The sequence below is a fragment of the Stegodyphus dumicola genome, chromosome 1, assembly GCF_044657685.1.
Source record: "Stegodyphus dumicola isolate Sdum_Otavi_A_Nest chromosome 1, ASM4465768v1".
In the NCBI taxonomy this organism is placed as follows: Eukaryota; Metazoa; Arthropoda; class Arachnida; order Araneae; family Eresidae; genus Stegodyphus; species Stegodyphus dumicola.
This window is the reverse complement of record NC_140768.1, coordinates 268,455,035-268,479,447: the sequence shown is the minus strand read 5'-3', so window position 1 is coordinate 268,479,447 and position 24,413 is coordinate 268,455,035. Positions and strand designations below refer to the sequence as shown.

General features: G+C 34.6%; 1 protein-coding gene across 4 annotated transcripts in view; it reads right to left on the bottom strand.

The window, feature by feature from the left end:
- Positions 1-24,413, bottom strand: part of LOC118197049 (netrin receptor UNC5C-like) — a 380,734-nt gene that overhangs the window by 170,877 nt on the left and 185,444 nt on the right. The window lies entirely within an intron of this gene.

Sequence of the window (24,413 nt, the reverse complement as noted above, 5' to 3'; positions counted from 1 at the left end):
TTTAACCAACCTCTTACATGCAGTATTATCATGCATAGAACTGCCTATTAGCAATATTTACGCATGGACCGACTCGCGGGTTACATTGGCATGGGTTTCGTCCGAACCTCGCCGTTGGCTACCTTTTGTGGCAAATCGAGTTGCAAAAATCCAGGAAGCTCTTCCAGGTATTCAATGGAATTATGTTGCTGGGAAAGAAAATCCTGCAGACTGTGGGACCAGAGGTTTTATTCCATCAGAATTCTTACAATGTGAGTTATGGATGAAGGGGCCGCAGTGGTTAAACGAATCCGTAATTCATGTACAGCAAAATTCAAGTGTAGAATTAGAGGGTGAAGTTATGTTGAAGGAATTGAAAAAGAGTTTCAGTTCAAATGTTTCCAAATTTGAAGAGCCTAGTGTGTTTTCAAGACTTTCATCATGGTTAAAGTTATGTCGGGTGTTAGCGTGGTGTTTAAGATTTAGAAATAATTGTAGTAAGTTACCTACAGAGCGTATAAAGGGGTATTTATCTACTGAAGAATTCTGTGAAGTTACTTCTATGATTGTTAGGATTGTGCAAAGAGCCGAATTTCCAGAATTATTCTGTTTAGAATCTGGTAAACCCTTGAAGACATCAAGTAAATTACTGTCTTTAAGTCCTTTCTTGGATTCCGCGGGAGTAATGCGTGTAGGCGGAAGGCTCAGAAACTCTGCAGTTTCAAATAATCAGAAACATCCTATTTTACCTAAGAATCACAATATTACGCGTTTAATTATTAAGCATTATCATGACACGTATCTTCACGCAGGTACGCAGCTACTCACTTCTCTCATACGACATAGATTTTGGGTTGTGAATGCTAGAGATATTATAAGAAAGTGTATAAACCAATGTGTTATTTGCCGTAGAGTTAGAGCGCAAACTGCAACTCAGCTAATGTCAGATTTACCCGCTTCAAGAGTTACTCAAAGTAGAGTTTTTTCTCGTGTAGGGATTGATTTAGCAGGACCATTTAACGTTAAATATCGTCCTGGTAGAGGAGTCAAAATCTTTAAGTGTTACGTATGTCTATTTATTTGTTTTACTACAAGAGCAATACACTTAGAATTAGTTGGAGATCTTTCAACAAAATCATTCCTCGCGACACTTAAGCGGTTTATAGCTCGTAGAGGCAAACCGTGTGAAATTCAGTGATTGTGCAACGAATTTTATAGGAGCTAATAAAGAATTAAGGAAAGCCTTTTCTATTGTTCAACGTGATGAACAGCTACAGGGTTATATTTCTTCAGAAAATATTAAATGGTTGTTTAATTCTCCCTCTGCCCCTCATTTTGGAGGGCTTTGGGAAGCGGGTATTAAGTCTATGAAACATCACTTAAAAAGATGTTTAGGAACACTTATTTTAACATACGAGGAATTTTTGACATTAATAACCCAAATTGAATCCTGTCTTAATTCTAGGCCTTTAGTACCAGCTTCAAGTGATTGTAGCGACTTGGAGGCGATAACACCAGGACACTTTTTAACCGGAGCGGCTTTAAGCGCTATTCCAGAATCTAACCAAATTCAAGAAACCATGAGCTGCAGTGACCGTTGGAGGAACGTGCAAAGGTTATTTCAACATTTCTGGAATCGTTGGAGCAGTGAGTATTTATCTAGATTGCAGCAGAGACCCAAGTGGTGCAAGGTACAACAAGACCTGAAGATTGGTGATATGGTTCTTATTAAGAACGAAAATCTACCTCCGCTACGTTGGAAATTAGGTAGAATTATTAAAGTGCATCCCGGTCTGGATGAGAAAGTTCGAGTGGTGAGTTTACGCACGTCTAATGGTGAAATAAAACGACCTATAGCAAAGCTATGCGCTTTGCCATTTAATTCTTGATTTAGAGACTTTAATTTTTTTTTCAGGTTTATGCAGTTCAACAGTTTAACTTTATTGTTTGAACCCCCTTGGGACTTCAAGGCTGGGGGTATGTTCGATGTTATGCAAATTGTATTTCTTTCTTTGTACCGAGGAGCGGCGCAGACGCAAATTTGTTAGGTTTTTAAAGCTCGCGTTTAGAGCTTTGAGGTTGTTGTGAATTACTGGAGTTTCAACTAAGCGGAGGTTCTTCTGAGTTTGTGTTGGTAAGCCGCCACTGAAGTCGGAGTTTGTGTGGTCTTCGCCGTTCCTCTTCGCCTAACTTACTATTTGAAAGTCAATAAAGAAGTTTCGGTCAACGTTAGGAGTCTGAGGTTTTTTGAGTTCTATACTGAAGTAATATCAAGTTAATTTACAGTCCACTATTTTTAAACAACGGAACGTACAGGCTCTCTTCATCAATATCCAAAATAACAGTTACTCTTCAATTTGTAGCCATTTCGCATTAATTTTGGTAAAAGCTGAAATTTTTTGAATAGTTTATATCATACGATAGCCATGTCCAGTTAAAAAGAAAAGAAAGATGTTGATACATATACAATTGTACAACAAAGAAAGTAATGCAGAGAATAATGGTGAGAGTAAAAAGGCAAACTATATTTTTAAAGCTATAAAAGTTCGAGGGACAAAATAACCAAATAAAAAAACAAAACTACTTCACTGAAAATATAAAAAACGAAGACTCATAATATTCTTATTTATTAGAAGTGTCTCATTCAGTTCATTGATGTTTACAGTACAATTTTAATTCATCGTGACTATTTTGTTATGTTTTGTAACTGAATAGTTCCTGTTGTCATTGTCTTCGTGTATTTCACGGAAGAACGGTTGTTAGAGACTCAAGGACGTTGGACTTCTACTTCCACTCCAGTTTTGCGGAACAGCACTCCAGGGGGGAAGGCCGAGGGTCTTCCACCCCTCTTCCCTACCACCAAATCACACGAGGGGACTTTCGGCTCGCCACATATTTAGAATGCCCCCCTTTTCCAAAGATACTATACATTTACAAACATCCATACCTTCTCCGGTATTCGAATTCGGGCCCTTCTACACCCCAGTAGGCTTCCCTAACCACTATATCATCTGGGTAATAGTTCCTGTAGTCACCAGTAAGAGCAAAAGCACAAAATGAATTATCTATATTATTTTTTATTTAAAATTATAAATTTCTAAAGAATGCTTAAATATAACTGTATTTAATTCGTAATTATTTTTATTCCAATAAACATAATACGAGTTTTGAATGATGATAATGTTGATATTCCTTCAATAACGCATTGCATGAAATTCAATTACGAAGGAGTCTGGTAGGAACGCGTGCTGTAAAGGGCGCAAAAATGTTTTATACTATTGTCTGTAACTTGCGCATTTTTACTATGGATTCAACATACCTGAAGCAATAAAACTATTCATAAAGCACATTTTCCCCCCTTCATCTTGTCGAATATGAAAACGCAGAACATGCTCATAAAAAAGTATGTGAAAAATGTCCTCGTAAATAACTCAAACAATCAAAAACAAAAGTTCCTTACAATCGTCTGGAGAATTCAACTGCTACAGAAAATTTAACACACCACGCAATTCCCGAAGAACATCCACTCGGCTTACAAGCAGCAACATCTTGTATACGTAATTCAATCGATTTTGGAGCCTTCTTTGGACAACAACTTACAAATGACGTCACGAAGAACAACTGTCGGCATTTCTTTCTGGGAAGTTACGAACGGTGGCAGAAGGGGGTGGGATGGAAATGGGGAAAAGGGGAAGGAAATCGGATTCCGGAACAGCTGATCCTGTTGTCGGGAGTAAAAGAAATTCTTGGGGTCTCTCCAGTGGTGTTTGCTGCGTTTGTTTGCGTCGATTTTTCCGGGTAGTTTTTTAAAGTATTGGCTTTTGTATTGCAGCGCAATGTTGCAAATGCTTGGAGCAAAGGAGAATTTGTCAATGTTTGAATTTTCTGACAGGGCAATGGGACAAATTTTGTTTCGGTTGAAAAAGGTTTGAGTGTTGTTTGTTTTTTATACGCCATAATTCACCAGTAATATATGAAAGCTAGCAGTCTTCAGAAAAAATTTTTTAGATTTTTGCTCAGTTTAGCTATTTTAGTTTTGTTTCTTCGGAAAAAAATTACTGCAGATTACATTGGGAACAAAGTATATTTGCACTGTTTTTAAGCATTTTTCTGAAGACAAAATAAATATTCAGATATTTATATCTGAAGTTAAGAGATGAACTTAATTATTAAATGAAATCGCTTTCAAGTACACTCTATGCATGTATTAGAAACAGCAGTTTATAATAAAAAGTACCTTTCTCAAACACGTAATCAAATTTTGTTTTCGGAACAAAACTGAGTTATAAAGAACTTGGGTCACTAGAGTCCTCCTCGTTGCGAAGCTGAACACTCACGGCTGAGCTAACAAAGCTAGTAGATGATTTCCAATAACATCTACTTTAAGTAACAATCGGTACCTTTAATTTTATGTATGTATGAATCAGATCTCCTCTGATGTTTCCTCTGCATTTAAGAAAATGCATATGCTATAGAATGACTGGAAGGTTGGGGTTTTTTATACTCCTTGGGCTGTAAAGGGCCGTTCACAGTGGGGTTTATCTGAGCTAACGGAGACAACTGACGTAGCCGACCCATCTCCAAAACCAATTTTTCCCCATAGGGCAGCAAGTTGAAAAATCTGAACTGTAGACATAGCGGAGCTAGTCGGCACATGGAACTGACTCCGTTAGCTCAAATAAACCCCAGTCTGAATAGCCCTTGACGGGTATTCAAGGCATTACAGCAAGTGTGACCGAATGATTCCTTTTACAGCCGCTCAGATTGGGGTTTATCTGAGCTAACGGAGACAACTGACTTAGCCGACTTATCTCTAAAACCAGTTTTTCCTCATAAGGCAGCAAGTTGAAAAATCTGAGCTGCAGATATAGCGGAGCTAGTCCACACATGGAAATGAATCCGTTAACTCAGATAAACCCCAGTCTGAATGACACTTAACGTATTCTGGCGCCACCGATAATATCTGGTCTTTGGTACAATACTGGTTTCGAGTCTGTCAGGGACGAGAAGGTCTTGGATAGTATCACAACTCTTTAAGAATGTAAGGCGTAATATAAGAACTATTATACAATCAATCAAAAAACAAAACTACGACACAGTTTAAAAAAAACTAAAATAATTAAGGATGTGATTGTGCAATAAATAAGAAACGTTAGCAGATGAAATCTGAAGTTTACAGAAGCTGCTAATAAGCAAGCAATAAATAGAATGTTAAAATACCTAAACACATAACTACGGAATAATACATTAATGAAAAGCAATCTTTTCAAGTAAGATTTCAATCCATTTGGTTAAACTTGAAAAAGAATGTTTTATTTTGAATGAATAATAAACAGAATTGAAAGAACACTAACAGTAATCACAGTTCAAACAGCAATAGCCATTAATTTTATGTTTGAAGTAAAACAAATTTTTATCAAATAATTACCAGAACAAGCAATATAAAATAAATGCCACAAACTTTACGCTGAGAATCATACAATACTAGCTCCATAAATATTTATGTATAACTTTTATTAATCTACATAGAATATAATTTTTCTTCAAAAGTTTAAATTTTAGCATTTCTCATAATCGGCTTTATAAATTTAAAAGAAATTACTGCGTATAAAAGGCGTTGTTTTAAAATAATTTTTGCACTTCTTCACACTGCTATTTGTCTTGTGCTGCTTGTTTTTTGTAAAGAAGTGTATGGTCTCAGAGTAAAGTAAAATAACTAATCTTGTTTTTCAAATTATTACATCATTTTTCACTCGAATGAAAAGTGTTTCATTATTGTAAAGATCTCTTACTTCTGCTTTCGTTTTTACGTTATTTGTAGTAAAATCATTTGAGAGTAATTATCATTTGGAAGGGGGGATCTGAAGCTTGATTTTCGACCTTGAAAGATTGTTCAGAATATTATACGAAAGATTACAATGTATGCTTCGTATGAACATATTTTCCTCTAAATAGAGCAAGAACAAAAAATTTTTATTTATACTTACAAGTAACCATGTTAATTAAGAGTGTAAAATCCTTCTTTTCTTCCAACATTTCTCTTGCGGGCTTAATTTGCATAGTGCGAGCAGAATCACATATGAATAATAGCTATATATTTTAAAGGAAAAAAAGTAGACTTACACCAAGAAGCCTGTATTCTACATACGAGTTGAAAAGAAAAAGAATTATTTGTGTTGCCACAAAGTGTTAGATAAAAGTTTGTGGAATAAAACAGATGTAAAGTTGATGCCAGATGTAAAAATACAACAGTTTCTTTCTATCCAAAAACAGTTTTACAACTTTTGAAGCAAGATATACAGTTTTACTACTTTAAAAAAGTATATATAGTTAATTATGGCTCCAAATCAAATGAAGGCTGGTCACCCAAGATAAAATATTACATTTTTACTATTTAGAACTTAACTAGTATCGTATTATATCACTCAGTAAATCAGGGTCTGTCAGACACTGCTTTGCTTTTTCCACCCGATTTTTTTTTTCCCTCGTTCCACCTGCTTTCACAGCCGATCGCGAACAGGTGATGGAGAGTCGTGCCCCCACGGCCATCTGCCGATCGTTTGAAAAATCTCTGCCATACTACTCCGGAAACGCCAACCTGAGAACTGAAGACCGTAATGGAGATGAGGTTTCTGAAATTTTGACACGCGAATCACCCATTGACGAATGCCATCAGCTGTGCATTGAGACGCTAAAATGTTCATATAAATGCAGATTAATAATTTGCAGAGGCGGAATGGAGTCTGAACGCGGATGTGGGCATTATGGTGTTGGCAGGAATCCGAGAGTAGAGCCGAAGTATTAAATGCTGCAAGCTTGGAGAATATATCTGCAAAGCATGACTAGACCGAAACGTATGAATCAGCAATATTATTTTTAGACCTCGCATTACAGAACATTTTTGTTTCCGCTTTTCTGGGACACAGATGAAGCACTATGTGAAAATAATTACAAAGGTTCTCTAGTTTACGATACTAAGTATATCGCGTTTTCGGTTAATACACTTGTGTATTGCCTGAAATCGTTTGGAAATAACACGCTCAGCTGCAAGGAAGGAAATCCAAGATAAACTATCGGTGTCTAGTGATTCAGAATAAACTATTAACTGTGTCCAATGAATGCTATAATTATGGTTAATTAATAAATTACCAGCGTTAAACAAAGTATTCTGTACGCTATATATACTACTGAATCAAATAATGTAAAATATATTGTACACTATACTATCTCCTGTACTTATGACAATAAGAATTTCTGATTCTTAGAACAAGCACCACCTAGAACTGAAAATTCACTGAAAGGCATTCCTCAATTAAAATGTTCACAATTAAGAAAAAAAAAACTGGATTAAAAAAACATTAACTGCTAACTCAAAAAATTTAGTACAAAAGCGTTAGCAATCTAAATGTGAGGAATAACTTACAAATTAATTTAAAAACAAATCTAAATTAAATGAGAATTAATTAATTACAAGAGGAATGGATAGTTAAACAACTGACAATGAGCAATATTGTTTTAAAATTTTCGTTAAAGCTAAGATACGTAATTAAAACGACTATGAATCGAAGTAACTATGTCATAAAAATCACGTGATCTCTGACGTCATTTGCGACTTTTTGAGTCTTTTTTTTTTTTTTTTTTTTTTTTTTTTCCTACTTTAGTTGAGCAATTTCTGGCAACATTGCACAGAAGGCGTTTCCTAGCATTTCTAGCATCTTCATTTACGTATTGAACCCCTTCTTATAGTAAATGAGGACCTTAGAAGTAGAAATGGTATGGCACGTTCCTAATAGTATTCCGCGAATGCAAAAGCAACAGTAAAAGCAAATTTAAGAAATCTGATGTCGGCACCACATATGACTTCCTTGTACGGCCTATTAAAATATACACAGTTTTTGTTGCATTTATTCTTATTTCCTCGAATTATTCTAATAAAAAAAAAAAAAACGATCTCTCAAGGCAAGTTGAAAATGATATCAAAAACTGTAAATTTTGAAATTAAATATTCAGGTTAATTTTTGTCGTATGGGAGTCAAAATTCTAATTTTATAAAACTTTCCCAATTATAAGTATAGGAACCAGGAGATTACATGAAAAGTTAGATTTCGTTTTTTGTTGAGAATATTTTTTAATTTGACATTGCCAAAATATAAATATTTTTGTCATTTAAACCCCTTCCGTAATTGGAAATCTATAACTAGAACGATTGCAAAAATAAAGGCCGGGTAACGACGTTTAAGCTGGGTAAGGGGGTGGGTATACATGTATACGTTTGCTTCTGCCGATTTCAATAAAAAAGAGAGGTGCACAACTAGACGTTAAAGCAGTCCCATATACAAAATTTCAACGGCTAATCGTTTTTCAGTTATGTGAGATACATACATATATACATACGTACGTACAGACGTCACGAAAAAAAATCTCTTTGAAGCCACTTTAAATCCATTTTACAAGCCGTTTGGGAAAAAGCAGTCCTTTATTATGCCCGTACGTACAGACGTCATGCAAAAAAATCGTTCAAATGGATCACGGCACGGTCAAAATGGATATTTCCACTGAAATACGATATCCGAAATTTTTTGGTGATTACAATACTTCCTTTACTTCATACAAAAAAAATATGGATTCGGAATAAAAATTAAGTCAGACATTTTTTGCCATTAATAAGCCATATTTACAACTATCGTGTGACGGCAAACTCAGAATATAAACGGCTTCATGTTACCTCAGAACAAATATAACGTTTCACAATAATCATGTCCACTCCCCTGTAAGTTACGTCAGTCCGAAACAAGACAGCAGCTGCATTGGAAGACAATACTCAGTGTGTTTCAGTTGCAATATTTCTGTTAAAGACTGTTGTTGCCAACTTCTAAATGCACGGTTACGAAAATCAAACACATTTTTTTCGTATCGCGCATAAGTGAAACCACGGATACTGAATTAGTGAATACAGGGCATAATTTAAATAACTGGTAAAAAAAAACTGCATAGCATTTAATTACTCTTAATAGAATCCAGTACATTGGCCAATTATAGGCTAAATGGAAAAAGTTATTCAAATTAATATATAACACCACGGAACAGTTTGCATTTAGTTGTATGCAAAATGCAAATCACTTAGTTATTTGCATTATGCATCGGAATAAAACATTTACAGCAGCACAAATGTTCTAGAATGAAACAGATTCTAAGACAGAGAGAAAAGAAATAAAATAATTACAATACTGGATTTGATACGCAGATAACTTTCTCATCATGCAAACTATATCCATATTATATTATTTTTTCTTCTTACTTATTATAAAACTCTCCAATAAGCGTCTGATTCTAAAACATTAATTAACAATCAGAGAAATCACTATTTTATAAAACATTATATGTAAAATGTTTACTAGACCTTATATTTTACCCTGACAAAAACAGACATATACACGCAAAATGTATGGAAACCATTATTATAATACCAAAGGACTATAACCAAAGCGTATACATGCAGTGGAACATTGCACACACACACACACACAAAAAAAAAAAAAAAAATTGTTTACAGGAACTAATATTCTACTATCCGAAATATACGCAAACACACGAACGAAACACAGGAGCCTTTTCGGCAATGTCAAAGGAAAGCTGACAGAATATTTAAGACCCACATACCATTTTCATAAAATAATAAATGCTACGGAGTAAGTCCATCATAAATAAATCTCTTAATCGTAACGTCGACACCACGCCAAAACAATGAATCTGTTTCCCCCTACCCCCATCCTCCTTTTTTGTTTACATTTATTTCTAACGCTTGTTTTCCGAAAAAATGCATTACGCTAAAATGGCAGAAATTATCCAATTACACTAAAACAGGCTAGCGCTTCCTATAAGTGAGAATGTCTTCAACGGCATACAACAAGACTGAGCACAAGAAATATCATGCTTGTAGACCGTTTAACCGCTGGGAATAGTGCACAGAATTATTTACATTTAACCACGGAGCCACCACTAATCTCTATGCTAAAAATGATTCTCTGAGAAGCTTATTATAGATATTGTTGCGAAATGCTCAGCTGCTGTAAGATAGCTTCCCCCCAAAGCGGGGTTAGTGTTGCCAGAAAGTGGCAGGAAAAGGCAGGGTTGTAAGATTTAGCTAGAAATCAACTACTTGGCGAAAAAAGTGGCGATATGCCATAGACAGAGCGAGCACATTCTAGAACGAATTCTTACCGGTTTTCCCGAGAATGCTCTAGAAGGCAGGTCAAAAGCTATATATACTCTGCCTGTAGGCGGAGTAGGAGAGTATGTTGAGCTCAGTAGTGGAGTGTCTTGAGTTTAGAGATTAGCCTGAGAGCGATCGACCGTGTCGGGAATTGCACTTTAGTGCTTTGCCGTCTTCATCGTTATATAGCTTGATACGATGAAGGCTGTGTTCCTGATTGTTTTAGAGTGTTTGTCGTGGTGTTTCGACGCCTGTAAACACGTCTTTGGAACTCTTCTGTGTATTACTGGCGAATAAATTGTGTTTTGATTCTTCAACAAGTGTTGCCATCAATCACGCCAAATGCACGAACAACGTAGATTGCAACAATATCATTTCTAGAAAATTAACATACAGATATCACAATTTGAGTCTTCTGAAAATCAAATATATATTAAAGCACTGGCTTGATAATATGTATTATATACTATTTTAAGATATTTTGCAGATTCGTGACTTTGACACAATGCTGAATTTTAGACGTGGAATGACATGGTACTGACATGGTCTTTGCTAGATGAAGATATTTTGTGGATTACAGAAATTTTAAATTAAAACTGAATCTAGGACTGAGATAAATATTAAAAGATAAACTTTATCAAATAAACAAAAGTGCCGTGTCAGAAGATTATGTGAAGTAAAGGCTGTCTACAGAAAGTTAGCCGGGCTTACGGAAAACTATTCTCCAACGAGTTTTAAAATCGATTTATCACAGTGATCAATTCCCAGATTCCGGCAATGGTACAGCTGCAGAATGCTTCCCATTTACTTTCTTTCCGCCGTAATTCAATAAGCTATCATTTCACGCAGGAAAAATCGATCACAACTGTCACATCCACTGCTGCTCAAAAAGCACGAATCTGTCAATTTTTGCGTCTTCTTGAGAGCATGATATATATAATGTATTATGATTCCTCAGAGTTTGTGCCCACAAAAATTTTTAATATAAAAGCCTAAAGGTATTTTAACGCTTGAATCCATTTAGAAGATAGGATGAAGTTATAATGTATGTTTATAATAAACTAGAGGGAAAAGTTAAAGTAAATTGTGTGGAAATAAAAATGAAAGGCTTAAGCTGCACATGGCGTCTACAAAGTTTTAGCAACAAATTCATGCAAAATCGAAAGCTAAAAAAACAACATTCTTACTTCTTAGCCTTCAACCTGTCATCTTTGTTAGTCTTATCCAACGCTCGGCCCTTTAATATAGATGCTTAATTTCTCGGAAACTTGTCCACTAGAACATTGTTTAAGTCTTCGATTATAGCTTCTAAATCTTTGCAACAGTAATAAAATAATGACATTTGAAATAAAACCTCTTTTTAGGGAAGAAAAATCAATACGTAGGTGCAGATCTGATGAAAACGAGGAGTAGATGGAATTGTGACACTTTTGTGCTTCCTTGTACAAAGTAAAAAAAGTATTGTAATTGCCAAAAATTTCGAGTATCATATTTCAACAGTTCCTGAATCTATCTCGACGATTTTTTTATTATTTTTTGCGTGACATATGTACGTACGTGCGTATATAAGTATTTAAGTATGCATGTATGTAACTCGCACAACTCAAAAACGATTAGCCGTAGAACGTTAAAATGTTGTATATGAAACTGCTATAACATCTAGCTGTGCACCTCCCTTTTTAATGCAATCGGCATAATCAAACGTACATACACTACCCGACAGAGAAAACGCAACACCCTAAAAGATTGGGTAGAAAGTGAAGACTACTGATAAACAACCACAGCGTGCATATGTAAATAAGTGGTGTTAGTTATAGAAAAATAAATTTATAAAATGCTGAAATATACAGGGAATCAGTAAGATGTATGACCACCTCTCACGGCGATGCAAGCTGCAAACCTGCGAGGTACAGATTTAATTAGTGTAAGGATAGTGTCCTGAGAAATGGAAACCTATTTCATTTGGACTCTCCTCCTAAGTTCGTTCTTCGATGATGGCTGGGGACAAACAACGACCAATCACGTCCCAGATATGCTCGATTGGTGAAAGATCAGGGGACAACGCAGGGCAGGGAAGCAACGTGACATGCTGTAAGGCTCGTCGACAAACATGCCATGTGCGATGACACCTTGCTCTGCTGCAAAATGCCATTTTGTAGCCGCTCAAGTTAAGGCAGCACAACCGGCTGCAGCACCTCATCAACGTATCATCGTGCCTTCAATGCGCTTCGGATGCGTAACAGAGGGGACCTGCTTTCATGACAGATAGCACCCAAAACCATAATGCCACGCTGACGAGCGTGTGGCTTTCAGCAATAGTAGTCGTACTGGATCGATCACGCCGACGCCTCCGGACATGAACGCTAGAGTCAGAGCCCTTGCCCTAGGAGTTAAAATACTCCCTTTCAAAGTTTTGAAATATGACTCCAGAGGCCATACCGAGAGGGCGCCACCTCTTACGGTCGCTGCAGAGGGAACAAAGAATTCCCTAGATCAATTCATCGGAGAAGAGATGGGCCAATCTTAACTTCAACTATTAAAACGGATTAAATTTCGCTCGAGATCAAAGATTAAATTTCCCTCGAGAGGGGTCACCACTCCCTCTCTCGGTACTTACCTCACAAGTTACAAGCCAGACATTGACCGCCCCTCCACACCGACCGAGAGGAGCCAATCCCTCTCGAACAGCCTTTAATATCTGACCATATAATGTCCCCACAGCCTTGGTCCCAGACAAGATAGTACCAGTACGGTCCCTGCCAAGCCTAAACCAACCACCGAGTAATCGATGGTTCTAATCTATGTGAAGACTGATTATTTGCTCTGCAGGCCGAAGCTGTCTAGACTCAAGTCTAGCCAGTGATCTGGAAGAACCCTGGCTCTCCTCCCATAAATGATTGGTTCCAGTAATTCCGCCCAAGTCGGACCACAGAGTTAGTTGTCCAGCACAGTTAGCCTATGACGCCTCCGGACACTTAACTGGTGATTATACCAGACAAACAAAAATGCGACTCGTCGCTGAATACCGCATTGTGCCATTCAAATGTCCAAGTGACTCGCTGACGACACCAACGCCGTCATTTATATCGATGGTTTGGGGTCAATAGCAGTCTTCGAAAAGCGGCTTGTAAGCAAGCCACTTCAGCCAAACGTCGAGAATTTTTTTCTCACCGACTTTGGAGCATCCAAAGCTCCCGGTACAATCCGCAAAATGTGCAGAGCAGCCGACTGTAGAATTGCCGCCGCTTTTTTTCGTATGCGTCTATCTATGGGTTCTGTAGTACGTCTAGACCTGGTCTTTTGCGACTATTTACATTTCCTTCATCAATCCACCTAGACCAAAATCTATGCGCAGTGGATACGTCTACGTGCGGTTTCAACAGCGATACGACAGTAACTTCAAGGCATGCTGTCACAGTCATTGTTATGAATTCCGTGTTTGCTCAGAAAATATCCGAATTCGGTTCTCGTATTTGAAAGATCAATAGATAGCGTACGGTTGACGCAGAATTGCCTGGATATCCCTTTACGCAAAGGTCCTACGTATGGTTCTATGACCTACATTACATTAAGTTATGCTATCGTAGTTATTTTCCACTATATTTCCTCTTTTCTTGGCTAGAGTTGTCACACCGTGAAATATAAGGCATTTATTTTCTTCATTAGCCACTCATTTACGCAGTTATTTATTTTACATTTTAATAACATATTTAATGGATATAAAACATAAATTATTTATTAATATATATTTAGTTTTCAAATTATTTCTAATTCTAAATATTACGCGCTTGTTGTATTTTTGCTCTGCCTACGTTAGTTGTTTAGATTTACTGATAGATACTTTTCGGAAATAAAATAAAATGACTTAATTCATAAAAAGTGATATTATGTATTAATTGAATTCTAATACAATAATTCTAAATTATATAGCAGGATTTTTTTACATAATCTTATATTAATTGGACGAAAGGCAAACTATGTAAACTAATAAAATAAATAATTTAATATCCTTCGCATTTACGACATTATACAAACATTTTTAACTTGCTGAATATGCGTAACTGTTTTGATTACAATTTAGTGTTTCCAAATTCAGCGACATTTTTCAATGAACTTTTAAATTCCTTCGGACTCTTCCAATACACGAATCAGTAGCGAAAGTTTCAGAAGCACAGCTTACAATTTCCGAAGTATGCAACCAAAATCTCCCCAACGCGTTGCTCAGCAACATCAACTTTGCAAAACACTACCAACAAGCTCGGCTGAACTCATAACAATTATTCGATGACGGGATGATAAAAGATGCATGCCTGCGACAAGGATGGGTTGTCAGCTCTTCTATATTTAGGCCATTACGGGAAGAGGCATTGGCGGAAGCGCGGCAGTAGACCTCACAGTATATAAATAAGACGTCAATATGCGTAAAATAACTCACTTAGCTACACAGAAGTCTTTGTCTTACGAGCTCATGAGTGGCCCCTACCAGATGACGTCAGAGTTTTGTTATGCGCTTAAAATGCACTTGATAATAGCTGGAGATTTTAAGTAAAAGGGAGATTCCTGGCAAATCCTATCATTAATTTATGCAAACAATTTGTATATATATACTATACAAAATGTCAGAAGTGTAAATAGAAAAATCCTGTTGAAATCCGCATTAAACACTTCCCCCGCCTTTCCTTCTTCCCATCTCCGGTATTTATACATTTAATTTATAATACTGTTAGCTATTATTTTTTTTTTCACTTCAGCCACAGAATATTTGAAAACTTTCGTAATAATATTCTATTTTAATATTGTCTCTTTAAAATGAGAAATATTCATCTTTACTTTATCTTCCACAAAGTCTTGCAATTAATGAATGTCCAGAAGGTTGCCATTCAACGTGACATAAGATATTTAGTTTTCAAATTATAACTGATTAACAAATTAAGTCATTTAAAATTACTAAACTCAATTTTTAATAACCTGAATTTTTTTTCCGCACGAAGTAACAATTCTTACTAATATAATTTAAGAACATTTAATATATGATATATAGATAGATAGATAATTATGAAAATTTCAAATAGTTCTGAATTTAATAAAAGTATCTTTCTAGCGCTATATATTGCACACTAACGGCCGAGCGGTAAAGTCTGTAAAAACTGGTAGTTCGGCCCGAGCTTCGAATCCCCACGGACGGGCTGGCTGCATGAGCGTTTTTGTTGTTTTCCCCGTGTGTAACGCGTTAATACGAGAGAGTTGTAGAGTCAATAGGTTATTTTGAAGACGGAAGACGTGAAAAATGAGCAACACCGTCGCCGGGTCTCGAACTTCGGACCTCTCGAATACGCGCCGAGTATGCTGACCATTACACTTCATACAGTTATATTAATGCCTTATACAAAGTCCTCAGCGAAGGCATCCCTCCCTTCTGTGTAGTGCCTTAAGACGGAACACGTAAATAATAACAATAAAATAGCGTCATATACTTCAGTAAGAATTATCAGATTTTTTTTAGTATAGCTTGACACATTGGAAAACTACATAAGGAATAATATGAAGGATCGGACTGCCAAGTTTCTTTCTTGATGCTAAAGTTTAAGTTTTTCTAAAATTCTGGAGCAGGTTATGTACTCACGTTAGTTACGTTACGATGCAGTTATCACTCGCTCGACTTGACAAGTGCTTAAAGTGACAAAGTATAAAAGCTTTAATTTATCCTCTCGCGTCATCGCAAATATCCAATCCATAGCATGTTGTCATTCAGTAAAGCATAATAAACTCTAAAAAATAGTTAAGTTATCTATTACGAAACATTGCAAAAGTTACAGTCAGCGTAAAACAAAACTGTATACAAGAAATACAAAAAAAGGAAATAATATAACAATACCCATAACAGTATCAAGTTTAATTTTACAGTATCCGCAAGATGTAAACATTCCACAGCAATAAAATGATCTCACCAACATTTTTACATGAACTTGAATTCAATGGCATTGTTCAAGTTCTTTTATAATACATTTATAATTTTATTTCTTTGTTTTCAATGACGCTTATCTTCTCCTGCTATTTATAATGCATTGTTTTTGTTTCGGGTACTGATTTATAGATTTGCATGCCTTCGTGGTGTAACGGTTAGCACACTCGGCACTTATTCGAGAGATCCAGGTTCGAGTCCCGTCAAGGGCATTTCTTATCTTTCACGTCTTCTGATATCAAATATCCTAATTATTCTACAAACCAAGCAACGCTCATTTTAAAAATTTAAAACTTTTTTTTATTTTTAATAATGGATCTAACTAATTTAATTTAACAAATGTAACATATGCATGATTTATAATATATGCAACTGGTAATCATGAGTGTTTACAATATTGCTGTAATTAGCATATGATTTTTCTAATGCCATATACCTCTAAACAGAAGAATTCGAATCCTCCCCCCCTCTTCCAAAGTACTTAACATTTGCAAAACTTGCGTAAACCCAACAAATCCCAATGTCGGCATATCAAAACACGATACGTAACCTTCCAGATATGTATCTGATAATTCACACCTCACCTCATATCATTAAAGATCATACCGAATCATGCCGGAACCTCAACAAAAGTAGAACCCGGATCAATCTTTCCTTTACAATTATGAATGAAATTACAATCTTTACTCGTTAAACTTGGCTGCAAGTCAAACCTGTCCTTCGGCCACCGAGCTGAAGTCTTTCTGACATTTTCGGACAACAAACAGAAAAACCCGGATGGTTAGTCTTTTTAAATTTGAGTAACATATTGAAAAACATTTAAAAACATCCGTGTCAAATATTTAATTATTGTTATTAAAGCACCGTGAACGGAATATTAAACAACTGCCGCTTCTAATCTTTTTTGAAGTTTAACAACTTAACCAATACTTGCTGAATCTGCTTCATTTATTAACTTTATAATAGCATTTTTTGATAAGCAGAAGATAGTTTTAGGCGTACTATAGAAAATTCACCTTTATTAGCAAATATTTTGTTATTAATTTATGACATTTTTCTTTATCAAGACCTACTTGGAGCACTAATAAAAGCTTTTAAAATTCACAAAATTCAATTTTATTAGTCCAAAGGGGCAATTTGCCCAGACGGACTATTAATTTCGTTTTGGCATTTTGCGTCGATTCACGAAAAGCGTTGTTTCACTTTTCAAACTGTTGCCACCAAATATTCGAGCCCTATACAATATTTAAAGAAATTACATAATGAAGAATCGGCATGAATGTATTTATGTTTCTTGCATTGTGATAAAACAACGGTGCCTAGAGCCATCAATATTTAAATAACGTAATTTTCCATAGAATATGGGCATGTGGAAGCCCTAATAGAATTTGAAATTTGTTTTATTATCGATTTCATATTTTGTAACACCTCAAAGAATTTTTGATTAACAAACTCAATGATTTCAAATCGAGCAATAGCAACACTGTACGGGGGGTAGAGCATTTTTATCTCCAGAGCGAGATACTCTGTATCGGAAATTCTAAAGATGTGCTCATTTTAAAATTATTTTGCGATATTGCTGTTGAACTGAATTTTATAATTTAAGTGCGAAGAATGTGATATTTAGTAAATAAAGATAACACACTAAACGTTAAAAAAATGCCCCTTTAAACGTAATTTAAAATCTGAAACCTTTCAAACATTTTTTTTTTTTTTTTTTTAATATTTTTACTAGATTTCGAAATTTATACGTTTAGAGCACAGAATGGCGATCTTTTTTCTATAAAAGCAAAAGTACGGTGTGGAGAATAATATTATAATTTTAATAGCAAATAACCCCCGCCCTCCTATTTTTTCTTTCTTTTTTTTTCAGACTGTATAACGAAAAACTAAAATTAGGACATTTGAACATGCCAAAGAATGAAAAAGTTAGGACATCTGAACATGCCAAAGCACACGAGGGCTAAAGAGATGGGTGCCTTCGTGGAGTACTTACTGAGTACAAATGTGGAAAACCACAAAAAGCCAACCAGGTAGTCAGCTCGTTTGAATAGGATCCTACTTAAAAGAAATGTATGCAAATAATTCACGAACCATGCAATAACTTAAAGTCGGTATTCCACCAGTTATTCAAGAGTTAGTTCTCAAAATTCTAATAAGAGTCATGGAGAATTCCTTGAACAAAATGCGTGGATTTGAGGCTAATAAACGTCACTGTTGTCCAGAACACTATTTTTAAATGTAATGTGAACATATTTCCACAAACTATATTCAATGTTAAGAAAAGCAAAACATAAGTAATGTTGAACGAAAAATTCATAGAAAGAAAAATTCATATTTATCATATACATTACCCTTTATTAGAATCTAACAAGTTCCCAAGAACTTTTAGCCCAAAGGAGCGTTAGCTCAGAAAAGGTTATTATTCTCGAAACGGGATTTTGCATTGATTCACTGTACAGGGCTAAATCACTTTTTAAATTGTGGCACCGAATATGATCGCCCTGCCATCCTTACGTAAGCCTCATGCAATTCTGCTTTGTATCCTTCCAATTTTAGTAATATGTACTGTCGAAGCAAATACATTATTGCCCTGTATTATTTTAAAAGAAATTAAATAAAGGAGAATGTTAATGAATGTGAGTATGTTTCTCACATTGTGAAAAAACGATGGTATCTAGAGCCATCAAATTTTGAATAACGTAATATTCCAACCAAAAATGGGCATATGGAAACCCGAATTTTGAATTTCGAGTTTGTTTTATTACCTATTTCCTATTTTGTAAAACTTTAACGAAGTTTTAATTAATAAACTCAACGATTTCAAAACGAGCAATGGCAACACTGTAAAGAAAAAAAAAAAAATATATCCAGAGCGCGAAACTGTCTGTCGGAAATTCTAAAGCTATGCTGTTCTTAAATATTTTGTGACATTGCTGCAGAAATAAATTTTATGTGGTTTAAGTGCGAAGAATATGATATTTAATAGGTAAAGATAACACACAAAACGTCAAAAAACCGCCCCTTTGGGCTTAATATAAAATCGGAAAGCTTTCAGATTTTCTTGATTTCTTTTTGAAGGCCACATTGGCTCATTAGTGGCAGAATGCTTACAGAAACGGAGCACTGATTTGTCTCATATTCAGTTCCTAGTGACTTAACCACAGTATACTAATAACTTATTCCAAGTTCGATTCCCAGCGGCTGAATAGGCCAGTTACAGAATACATATGTTGCTTTTATGCTTTTGTAATCAAGGTCAAGAAATATTGCCACTTGATGGAAACATTTCTTGTACGTCTTGTGTTCAAACGATTCAATGAATAAAAGCACAGCTGCATCTTAAATAACAAAGTCGTTTAAAATTTTTTTTTTTTTTTTAAAGATTTCAGGCCAAGAGGCTAACAATGCTCATATTTATAAGAAACCGCTGCATGTAAGTGTCTCTATGAAAGCAGCAGAAATTTTATTAACAAACTTGTAGCCACAAGTATCAAGTTATCATTAAGAAGCGTACTGCCTCACTATTTTGCACTGATAAAGATGTAGTATTGCTTTTGAGAGCTGCACTAAAGATGTCGCGTGTTCGAGGATGATTGATCGGTTTTCTGACATTTTTCATTTAATTTATCCATTATCCCTCTTCACGATAGATAAATATTCGAGGCGATTTTAAGTTGAGTAGTTTATGCAAATGAGTAAAACTAACTAACGTATAATCTCCCTCAAACTGCTTAGATGTAACTTTAGACTGGTTAAGCGCTCTAGTCTCCGTAACGTGGCCTTTAATTTAAAATGAAACAACACAGTTAATTTGTTCCCTGAAACAACTTAACAACTTTATTTTATTTCCTTTAGTCTCGAAACGGGATTTTGAGTAGTCCACTATAAACGGTGAATCATATTTCAAATTACTGCCACCAAACACTAACGTCTTGCACAAGCTTTAAACAAATTAAATAATGAATAATCTGCATGTATAACATTAATTTTACGAATGGCGCCCGAGCTTTCATTATTAGCCCAAAGGAGCGTTACTCTGAAAGGCTATTAGTCTCGAAACGGCATTTTGCACCGGTTCATTGTAAATGGGGTATCACTTTTTAAATTGTTGGCACCAAGTATTATTACGCTGCATTCATTATATTTAAAGAAATTAAACAATGAGGAATCTGCATGAATGTATGCATGTTTCTCGCACTGTGAAAAAATAACGGTACCTAGAGACGTTAAATTCTGAATAATATAGTCCTCCATTCGAATGCGCGCCGCTGGAAGCCGTAAATTTGGAATTTGTTTTATTATCTAATTCGTATTTTGTAACACTTTAACGAATTTTTTATTAACAAAATGAACGATTTAAAAGCGTTCCATTAACATTAACACCGCCTCCATCTTAAAGCATGGATATTTTATGTTCAAGGTTTCATTACATTTCTTACCGGTAATATGTTGGTAATGTAGCAACGTAAAGCCGTTACAGTGACTAACGGTTTTTTGCGTCGAATGGCCTCATGACTGTAACCCTTTTCAATGTATCCCTTGTATCCTTTCTCAAACTGTAAAACAAACGACGGTACCCACAACCACCAAATTTTGAATAACATAATCCTCCACCCGACCATGGCACCTAGAAGCCCGAATTTTGAATTTCGAGTTCGTTTTATTATCGATTTCATATTTTGTAAACCTTTAACGAATTTTTGATTAACAAACTCAACTATTGCAAAGCGAGTAATGGCAATTTGATATTTAATAAATAAATGTAACACACATAACTTTAAAAAAAAAGGTCCCTTTGGGCGTAATATAAAATCTGAGAACTTTCAGTTACTTTTTTTTTTCTTTTAATATGTGTGTGTGTTTTAGCATCTTTATTTTTTAGGACACTTTTGGGGAATTCTCAAACTAGTAAGCTTATCGTAACTGCTTAAAATTATTTCTGATGAAAATATAATTTATTGAAATAAATGTATTAAAAAATTGTTGGAATTCATTATTAAGTACGCGAATCCAATATTCAATCTCTCTCTCTCTTTTTTTCCGTCCTTAAGCTTTCACTTTTCTTATAATACGGGTATAATTCTGAGCCCATCCCCGCTTTATAAAGGAGAAATACAGCGATTGCCTTCCTCTGTTCGGCATTATTAAGATCAGCTGCCATTTTAAAAGAACTTGGGATATAAATAAAGAACAAGTACAGGCCGAAAACGATAAGATTATTGATTTTTACTTTACGAGAGAAAAGAGAGGTCTGAGAAGCCCATCTGCTTTAAATTGATAAATAATTAATGACTTGTTTACGTCTTCAGAAATCTTTCAGAGGAAATAAAATGTAATGCATTTATTTGCTCGTAAATAAATTTTTAACAAAGTAGTGCTAATTTAAAAAAATATGTCTCAGGCGCTTATTAAAATCAAATTAAAACATCTAAGTATTAATTTAAATAAGAAATTATATATCACATTGGGTTCTGTTCTTTATACTGTTAAGATAAGCAATTAAATGTTATTCCGAGATATATTTGGTCACAAAATATTAATGCACACAAATATTGGCACATTTTTCAGACGAATTTCGTTGTAATTATAGAAATATTTTACCGAAAACTAAATGTTTTGTTTGATAACCCTTGTTCTTCTGTATCTTTATACATCGTAATTTCCAAGACAATTAAAATAAAGCCTTTTATAGTATAGGAAGAGGTATTTTATTACATTGCTTTCGAAAAGCTTTCCAATGTCTGAAGGAGGTTGTAGGTCCATGTTTGGACAACCGCTTTTCAGAAATCAAAAAGCGGAAAAATACATTGGTGATCGACCAGGACATTAACAGGGATATGACTGAAGTGTATGGCCTTGATACCCGTTTCTTGTTCCATTTTTTTACTGTTGGAAATAAAAAGTAGATTTTGAGCTACCGCTGCTTTCTTTGTCTTGATGCAGTTCCAATGACTCATCACACTGCGTGCAAAGAGAAGGTATTTCATATTTAAAAAATTGGCTATAAAAATGCTTTTGATAACATTGATACTTAAAATTTTTCTCTCCTCTCTTTATTTGTAATATGCCATTACATGAGAAGCCACAAAAATCATAAATCCCTTGAAAACATTCTTTAGATTAATTGAACGATATTTTAAGATTTTTTTTCCTCCTCTTTGATGATAATAAATGGAAATCTTTTTATTGTAGTGATTTAAGTGCACCAATATTTACCTATTGTGACAACATTTTTCCATTTTTGACCGGATAAATATTTCTCATAATGAATTCTGCAGCGCACTCTGTGTTCGACGATACTATATCAAGGAGAAAGACGATACATATTAAGTTTTTTCACCTTTTTAACATTCAAATCAATATTAATCACTTTGTCTACAGTTGACACTGAGCATTTTAATGAATTTGCGACTATCCATTGAATTATCTTTTTTTTTTTTTTTTTTTAACATTAAAAAATCTAACTTTTGTAATATTCGAAACATTTTGTTTTTTACTTAGATACGTATTCGGAACGATTTTTCCACTTGAAGTAAAATTTGGACCTTTTTTTCCTCTGTTGTTGACAACATTACCTATCGTAATTTTAGATATCAAAAAAACCATGGCTTTCACATGGCGTTTTTAATAAATAGATATTAATCATTTTCTTCGGAAAAGACACAAACATAGCTTTCCATCCATTTTTCTTTTTTTAAAAGCGACATTTTGCATGAAAACAATCTGCTAAATACCAGACGATACTTTAAACTTTTAAAAATATAGCTGCAGTTAATTTTTTTTTTTTTTTTTTTTTTTTTCCTCCAAGCAGAAGTTTTTAGTCCGAAGGGGCAATTTTTCTCAGGACTATTATTTCCGTTTGGCATTTTGCGTTGAAAATGTCGGTTCACTTTTCAAATTGTTTCCACCAAATATTAGAGACCTGCATTATTGTTAAATACGTTAAATAATAAAGAATCTGCATAAATGTATGTGCGTTTCTCGCATTATGATAAAACAACGGTACCTAGAGCCATCCAATTTTGAATGAGGTAATCCTACTGCGAAGATGAGCATCTGAAAGCCCAAATTTGAAATTTGGAATTTGTTTTATTATCTATTTCATATTTTGTAAAACTTTAACGAGCAATGGCAACGTTGTACAGGAAAAACATTTTTATCTCCAGCGCGCCAGACTGTGTCGAAAATTCTAAAGATATGCTAAATTTAAAATCATTTTGCGATATTCCTGTTAAACTGAATTTTATGGTGTAAGTGCTATTTAATAAATAAAGGTAACACACACAATGTTAAAAAAAAACCCTTTGGACGTAATTTAAAATCTAAAACCTTTCAGAATTCTTTTTATTTCTTTTTTTTTTTTTTTTTTTTTTTTTTTCCCAGTCTGAAAGAATGTGCGAACAGCCTCTAAGTAATTTGTTTCATATTAACTGTTATAAAAATGAGAGAAACTTACGACTACTGTGTCATTATCCAAATTATATACATCCGTGTCTTTCCATTATTTTCACGCGAAATCGTTTGAGAATATAAATATTTCCAATATTATAAATACCTAACTGCAGTTTATAAATAACAGATAAATCGCTATATGAAGTAGGGGTCAAACGGCCAATATTTTATTAACAATAATGTCACCACTGAAAAGTACCCAAATATTATAAGAAACATTCTGGCTTTCTCTTTTGCACTGATAAAGATACACTGTCGCTTTCTGAGAGATACATTACAGATCTCCCCATGCTGGCAATGATTGATCGCCTCTCGATGTCGGCCTTTTATTTATTTACTCTCCCTTTTCAAGATGAAAAATATTAAGACAATTTTAAGCAGTATTATTTATATAAACGAGTAGGCATAGTATATATATTTCCCCATTCTACTTAGATCTAGCTTCAGATTGGTTAAAATTAAGTATGAACATGAAATATGGTAATCAAGAAATAAAATTTCTATATTATATTTCACCTATCCTAATGGTGAATAATATGCTTACTTTATTCCCTAGTCTTATAACTCGGTTAATGAATCTTCGGTAACAATTAATACATTTAGTTAATTATATAGACTAAATTTTCTAATTATAAAACTCGTTATTTTATAATCGAAAGATAAACTGGAAAACTAAAGGAATATTTCATTCATAAAAATATCTGTGCAGTGCTTAGTATTTCATTAAATACTCAAGCTGAAGCATATAAACCTTTAAATGGTGTGAATTGAAAACTTTCTGCATAACTGACGTGGAGAAAACTC